Source organism: Oncorhynchus mykiss, chromosome 1 (assembly GCF_013265735.2).
Source record: "Oncorhynchus mykiss isolate Arlee chromosome 1, USDA_OmykA_1.1, whole genome shotgun sequence".
NCBI classification, from domain to species: Eukaryota; Metazoa; Chordata; class Actinopteri; order Salmoniformes; family Salmonidae; genus Oncorhynchus; species Oncorhynchus mykiss.
This window is the reverse complement of record NC_048565.1, coordinates 78,470,388-78,478,922: the sequence shown is the minus strand read 5'-3', so window position 1 is coordinate 78,478,922 and position 8,535 is coordinate 78,470,388.

Sequence of the window (8,535 nt, the reverse complement as noted above, 5' to 3'; positions counted from 1 at the left end):
CAGTAGAGAAAGAAACGAATGAGTCTGTTGAATGGAGGATATAATAAAAGTGTGGTGGATAGATCGACTTGCAGACTGGACACTGGACACAGACTGGAAACGCGGGACAGTCTTGTCTTATTTGGTGTTTTTCTACCGTTATTCACTCTCAGGTTGACGTTTATTGGGATGAGTCTTGTCCTGGAGGCAGAACTGAGCAATTTCCGCTAGACGGGCCAGCTTCAAAGTCAAAATTGGCTATATTGTAAAAGTTAATGAAAAAAAAGTTAGGGTTAGGTTTAAAATCAGATTTTATGCCTTTGTGTCTGTGCCAACTAGTGACCAATTAGGTACCAGCACCCAAGCTTGCCAAATTGACGGGCTTCACTGCAGATGCCATTTGAATACAGTAATAAACTGAACACAAGTCCTGTCCGCTGCTTTTTAGAAGAGTTGGGCAAATTGTAATGGCATGGAGTGATACCTTTGATGTTTACTTCTGTTGTTGGACAATTAGCTGTGTATGTAGTGGTTGTCACGGGTGCTCCCTCTCCGGCCTCTAGGTCACCAGGCTGCTCATTATGCCGCACACCTGTCACCATCGTTACGCGCCCCTGCACGTCATCAGACTCACCTGGACTCTCCACCACTTCCCTGATTACCTTCCCTATATATGTCACTCCCTTTGGTTCCTTCCCAGGCGTTATTGTTTCTGTTTCATGTCTGTGCGTTGTTCGTGTGTCCTTGTTTTGTATTGTGTTACGTTTATTTATTAAAACGCTCACTCCCTGAACTTGCTTCCCGACTCTCAGCGCACTCGTTACAGTAGTTGATGTAAAGAAGACCTACTGTAGCTACTACCCTAACAATCTGTATTGAGAAACTTGGATGATTAGGGCTCTGACACTTTGCCTCTTACCGTATGCTGTAGTGCTCTGTCCTAGCATCTAATCCTTCAGTCTGCATCTGGTGGGATGGTTGAACTAGACTCACTACACCGGAAAAGTGTTGTATAAAAAGAAGTTCAGCTCTGAGATACAATATGCCCTGTTATCTGTTGTCACCTTCTCTCTCATTCTCCAGCCTAACACGTACACTCTGCTCCTGTGATGGGGTTGGTCAGATGAGGCAACGGGCGGGAAGTAGAGCTAGCTGTCAGTCCTCCAGAGATGGACGATGTTTGTATTTCACAATTTTCCAGGATTGTCAAGATGGACGTATAAATCATATCTGCGCTCTGACACTTTAAATCGGTTACGTCAAATTAACCTGATAAATCATGGCAGGATCCCGCAATTTCAAATTGGTTTTGTCCCGATGATGAGAGATGGGCTCGTATTCATCAAGACTCTGTTTTATTCAGTTTGCCTGTGGCTGGTCTTATTTTTGCTTCAATCACTGAGTGAGTCATTATAAGATCTCTCTAAAATAGATACAACTCCTACCTTTAGTTAATATGTCTGGACAGTGGACAGAGCCAGATGTAGGATGTTGATACGCTGCAGTCTCACCCGGAGACCCATGTAGCTCTATACCATCTGGTTCATGGCTGGCTGTCAGACGTGGAGTTAAAAGAAAAATGACTTCCACTTCCTTCTATGCTTTAGAGAAGATCAATAATGGAATAAATCATGGAGGAATTAATTAGCATTTCTCCTCTCCTACCAGAGACCATTGGCTCAATAAACAGGACAGTGGAGTATGTTGGTGGGAGCATACACAATGACTCAGACTGGCGAGAGATACAGTCTAATGCTGATGGATCCATCACTGTAATCCTCTCCCACTGTTGACGGGACTGGGTTTGTGTGTGTGTGTGTGTGTGTGTGTGTGTGTGTGTGTGTTTCTTCATTTTTGTTTGTCTGCATGTCTGAGCTTGTACCTATCCATCTGTTCATATACAGTAAGTAAGGTTTAGGGGATATATCGCAAATGTTTACTTCAGAAAGCACTTTAATAAATGGAGTCTGGGGATAGATTACATTAAATTGGCATTGAGTAAAGTTATCAAAGAAAACTTTCCGAAAACTTTTCAGACAGATGTCTCATTACCGCCTGCTTTGAGTATGAATCAGAATCTACATTCAGATACTGCAGTTTGCGTGTCTGTGTGTCCGTGCGTGTGTGTGTGTGTGTGCATGCGTGTGTGTGAGTACGCGTATGCCTGTGTGTGTGTTGAAGAGGTTCAGTCAGTATGCGGTTATCTCACCATTGCATGCCCTGTTGAGATGTGTCTATTAAACACAGCCAAAGTAGGATGTGTCTGGTCCTGGAGCTGCTGGGTTCACGTCACTAATTACAGCCTGACAGCCAGTGTTCACAGACATGAGTGACACTTATTCACGTCTCCTGGTCCGTGCCACTAGCACATTACCAATACATTATGGGGCCAGAGCCAAAGGAATGTGCAGGATGAGGGGAGGGGGTTTTGTGTCTCAATTAGAGCACCAGCCTGCAGTCTGGATAACAACCATTTATTATTATGGCAGCAGCTTCACACACAAAGCGCACACACACATATAGGAAAGCTGGCAGAGATGAGGTAACATACAGTCAGTGGTGTAAAGTACTTAAGTATAAATACCTTAAAGTACTACTTAAGTCATTTTTTGATGGTATCTGTACTTTACTTCACTGTTTATATTTTTGACAACTTTTACTTTTACTTCACTACAATCCTAAAGAAAATAATATAATTTTTCCCTGACAGCCAAAAGTACTCGTTACATTTTGTATGGTTAGCAGGACAAAAAAAATGGTCAAATTCATGCAGTTATCAAGAGAACATCCCTGGTCATCCCTATTGCCTCTGATCTGGCACACTCACTAAACACTGCTTCTTTTGTAAATTATGTCTGAGTGTTGGAGTGTGCCCCTGGTTATCGGTAAATACAAAAACAAGACAATGGTGCCATCTAGTTTGTATAATATAGGGAATGTGAAATGATTTACACTTTTACTTTCAATACTTCAGTATATTTTTGCAATTACATTTACTTTTGATACTTAAGTATACTTAAAACCAAATACTTTCGACTTTTACTCAAGTAATATTTTACTGTGTGACTTTCACTTTTACTTTAGTAATTTTCTATGAAAGTATCTTTACTTTTACTCAAGTATGACAATTGGGTACTTTTTCCACCACTGCATGCAGTACACACACACACATGCACTCTGACGCACGCACCTCATTCCCTTGTTAAAGATTTGACAGACTGCTCCAACTTTTTCTACTGGGCATATCGAGAAGAGAATGGTAATTCTACCAAGGCAGCAGAGGACTCAAAAATTTACCATGTTAAAATGTCTGACAACACTCACTACTGTATTTCTGCTGACAATGGAAAGTGTCTCATTTGCTTCGTTTTGAAAAAGGGTGCAAGTTATGCATGAGTCTATGAGGCTCCTCTGAGGATTTGAGGGAAACCCATTTGTTAAAGGCCTTTTGTACGTACTGTCCATGACTCAAGCACTCGCCATCTGCAGTCCTGTTATCATTCACTCTCACTACTCCATCACTCATTCTGCCCACCTCATCTCTCTCTGGCTCTAGCTATACAGTGTAGAGCAATGAGATCACTGCTTGGCAGATTAAAGCTTGTAGCAGCTTTCTGTGCTCACAGAGAGATTTGGGCTAGTGTATTTAACATAGGCACTATAGCATGCCATACATGGTCAAACCCGAAACCTATACTTATAGAATAATTAATGAGGACTCTATCCACACTCACACACAACGGGGCATGCAGGTACAGAAGAACAGAGAGGCACACAGGCTATATTGGAATGATGTAAATATGCTTTCTTACAGGAAACAAATCTCCACCTCCAAATCAAACCATTAATGTGTGTTGTGTTTTTAGGTGGCCAGCTGTAGATTACAGTAATTTTGTTGCTTTGACAAAGTCATTTCTGAAGATTATTATTTATTTAATGTGATTAGTGATTCATTTACGCTTGTCCCTCATTTTTAAGGTCAACCCAGTTACGTGAACTGAACTCTTGTTTTAATACGGAGGAAACTATTCATTTTTAAATCTTTTTTTCAAAAGAAACATAGAACATCTAATAGTCAAATCATTGTAAAAGCAGGTGAGCTGGTTCTACTCTTTTTGGCCATTTTCTGGTGTTTTGTGGTGTAAAACTGAGCGGGTCGAGCATAACATGTCAACCCTGTTACCCATAGATAGACAGGCTAGAATAACATGTCAACCCTGTTACCCATAGATAGACAGGCTAGAATAACATGTCAACCCTGTTACCCATAGATAGACAGGCTAGAATAACATGTCAACCCTGTTACCCATAGATAGACAGGCTAGAATAACATGTCAACCCTGTTACCCATAGATAGACAGGCTAGAATAACATGTCAACCCTGTTACCCATAGATAGACAGGCTAGAATAACACGTCAACCCTGTTACCCATAGATAGACAGGCTAGAATAACACGTCAACCCTGTTACCCATAGATAGACAGGCTAGAATAACACGTCAACCCTGTTACCCATAGATAGACAAGCTAGAATAACACGTCAACCCTGTTACCCATAGATAGACAGGCAAGAATAACACGTCAACCCTGTTAGCCATAGATAGACAGGCTAGAATAACATGTCAACCCTGTTACCCATAGATAGACAGGCTAGAATAACATGTCAACCCTGTTACCCATAGATAGACAGGCTAGAATAACATGTCAACCCTGTTACCCATAGATAGACAGGCTAGAATAACATGTCAACCCTGTTACCCATAAATAGACAGGCTAGAATAACATGTCAACCCTGTTACCCATAGATAGACAGGCTAGAATAACATGTCAACCCTGTTACCCATAGATAGACAGGCTAGAATGACATGTCAACCCTGTTACCCATAGATAGACAGGCTAGAATAACATGTCAACCCTGTTACCCATAGATAGACAGGCTAGAATAACACGTCAACCCTGTTACCCATAGATAGACAGGCTAGAATAACACGTCAACCCTGTTACCCATAGATAGACAGGCTAGAATAACACGTCAACCCTGTTACCCATAGATAGACAGGCTAGAATAACACGTCAACCCTGTTACCCATAGATAGACAGGCTAGAATAACACGTCAACCCTGTTACCCATAGATAGACAAGCTAGAATAACACGTCAACCCTGTTACCCATAGATAGACAGGCTAGAATAACACGTCAACCCTGTTACCCATAGATAGACAGGCTAGAATAACACGTCAACCCTGTTACCCATAGATAGACAGGCTAGAATAACATGTCAACCCTGTTACCCATAGATAGACAGGCTAGAATAACATGTCAACCCTGTTACCCATAGATAGACAGGCTAGAATAACATGTCAACCCTGTTACCCATAGATAGACAGGCTAGAATAACATGTCAACCCTGTTACCCATAGATAGACAGGCTAGAATAACATGTCAACCCTGTTACCCATAGATAGACAGGCTAGAATGACATGTCAACCCTGTTACCCATAGATAGACAGGCTAGAATAACATGTCAACCCTGTTACCCATAGATAGACAGGCTAGAATAACATGTCAACCCTGTTACCCATAGATAGACAGGCTAGAAAAAAGCTTGCATTCAATTGCCACTCCCTGTTGCACACAACAAGCTTCCATTCCCTCTGTCACAAAGGGATTCATGGCTAATTTAAGATAAAATCGTCAACCCTGTTACAATCAACCATGTTACATTATTAGGCAATTAATAAGTACTTACTATAGTCATTTTTTATTTAACCTCTCGAGATGGGAAAACTTGTTTCATTTTATGAAGTTGAACATGTTACCTTCATGACAGAATGTCAAAAAATTGGACCAAGCTACTGTACACTTATTAAAAGGCTCCGAATTGGTGGAATGACCCATTAACCTTCTCTAAGGCTGATTTAGAGTTAGAGAAGAGTAAGACAAATCCAGCTCGTGATTCTGCAGTAAATTCACTCCAACATTTCCCCAATGGCCTGAATTCAACTCTCAGAGAGAAAGCAAGATAGAGATAAAGAGGAGCTCTTCATAGCTACACTAGATTTCCAAATTAACAAAATAACAAAAGATTTTCAGCATGCTTACAGAGAAGGGCGCTCGACATGTACTGCACTGACACAAATGACTGATGACTAGTAGAAAGAAATTGATAATAAGAAGATTGTGGGAGGTGCACAGTTAGATTTCAGTGCAGACTTCGATATTATTGACCATAACCTGTTGTTGAGAAAACGTATGTGTTATGGCTTTTCAACCTCTGCCATATTGTGGATTCAGAGCCATCTATCTAGGATTTTCTTTATTGGAATCTTCTGTAATGTCAAACATGTCAAGTGCAGGGCAGGAATAGCTGCAGGACAGCTCTCTAGGCCCTCTACTCTTTTCAATTTTGACCAATGACCTGCCACTGGCATTAAACAAAGCATGTGTGTCCATGTACTGTATGCTGATGATTCAACAATATAGGCGTCAGCAAGCACAGCTAAGGAAGTCACTGAAACCCTTAACAAAGAGTTGCAGTCAGTCTTGGAATGGGTGTCCAGTAATAAACTGGTCCTGAACATGTATAAAACTAAGAGCATTGTATTTGGTACAAATCATTCCCTAAGCTGAATCTGGTAATGAAAGGTTTGGCTGTTGAACAAGTTGAGGAGATTAAATTACATGGTGTTACCTTAGATTGTAAACTGTCATGGTCAAAACACATTCATTGGTTTCAATGGTTGTAAATGGTTGTGGTTGTAAAGATGGGGAGAGGTCTGCCCGTAATAAAGAGATGCTCTGCTTTTTTGACACCACACTCCACAAAGCAAATCCTGCAGGCTCTAGTTTTAGCTTATTTAGATTTTTTCCCAGTCATATGGTCAAGTGCTGCAAAAAAAGACCTAGTTAAGCTGCAGCTGGACCAGAACAGAGCGGCACGTCTTGCTCTTCATTGTAATCAGAGGGCTAATATTAAACTATTCATGCCAGTCTCTCTTGGCTAAGAGTTAAGGAAAGACTGACCGTGTCACTTCTTGTTTTTGTCAACTTACACACAGCACTGACAAACACACTTACCCCACCAGGCATGCCACCAGGGGTCATTTCACAGTCCCCAGGTCCTGAATAAATTCAAGGAAAAGTACAGTATTATACAGAGCCATGAGTTCATGGAACTGACGTCCATCTAATATGGCAAAAGTGAACAGCAAACCTGGTTTCAAAAAACAAATAAAGCAACACCTCATGGCACAATGCCTCTCCCAATGTGACTTACTTATTGTGTGTATGTACTAACACTATATGTTAATGTTTTTAAAAGTATGTAAAAAGTATTTTGTCTGTAATGTATTTTTCAGTATACAGTACTAGTCAAAAGTTTGGACACCTACTCATTCAAGGTTTTTTCTTTATTTTCTACATTGTAGAATAATGGTGAAGACATCAAAACTATGAAATAACACATATGGAATAATTCAGTAACCACAAAAGTGTTAAAAAAATCTAAATATATTTTAGATTTGAGATTCTTCAAAGTAGCCACCCTATGATGATAGCTTTGCACACTCTTGACATTCTCTTAACCAGCTTCACCTGGAATGCTTTTCCAACTGTCTTGAAGGAGTTCCCATATCTGCTGAGCACTTGTTGATTGCTTTTGCTTCACTCTGCGGTCCAACTCATCCCAAACCATCTCAATTGGGTTGAGGTCGGGTGATTGTGGAGGCCAGGTCATCTGATACAGCACTCCATCACTTTCCTTCTTGGTCAAATAGCCCTTACACAGCCTGGAGGTGTATTTGGTTATTGTCCTGTTGTAAACAAATGATAGTCCCACCAAGCGTAAACCAGATGGGATGGTGTATTGCTGCAGAATGCTGTGATAGCCATGCTGCTTAAGTGTGCCTTGAATTCTAAATAAATCACTGACAGTGTCACCAGCAAAGCACCCCACACCATCACATCTCCTGCTCCGTGCATCACGGTGGGAAGTACACCTGTGGAGATCATCCATTCACCTACTCTGCGTCTCACAAAGACACGCCGGTTGGTACCAAAAATCTCAAATTTGGACACATCAGACCAAAGGACAGATTTTCACTGGTCTAATGTCCATTGCTCGTATTTCTTGGCCCAAGCAAGTCTCTTCTTATAATTTGTGTAATTTAGTAAGACTTTCTTTGCAGCCATTCTACCATGAAGGCCTGATTCACACAGTCTCCTCTCAACAGTTGATGTTGAGATGTTTCTTTTACTTGAGCATTTATTTGGGCTGCAATTTCTGAGGCTGGTAACTGAACTTATCCTCTGCAGCAGAGGTAACACTGGGTCTTCCTTTCCTGTGGCGGTCCTCATGAGAGCCAGTTTCATCATACTGCTTGAAGTGTGCGTGAGAATAAACTTTCAAAGAAATTGTCCAGATTGACTGGCCTTCATGTCTTAAAGTAATGATGGGCTGTCATTTCTCTTTGCTTATTTGAGCTGTTCTTGCCGTTATACAAACTTGGTCTTTTACCAAATAGGGGTATCTTCTGTATACCACCCCTACCTTGTCACA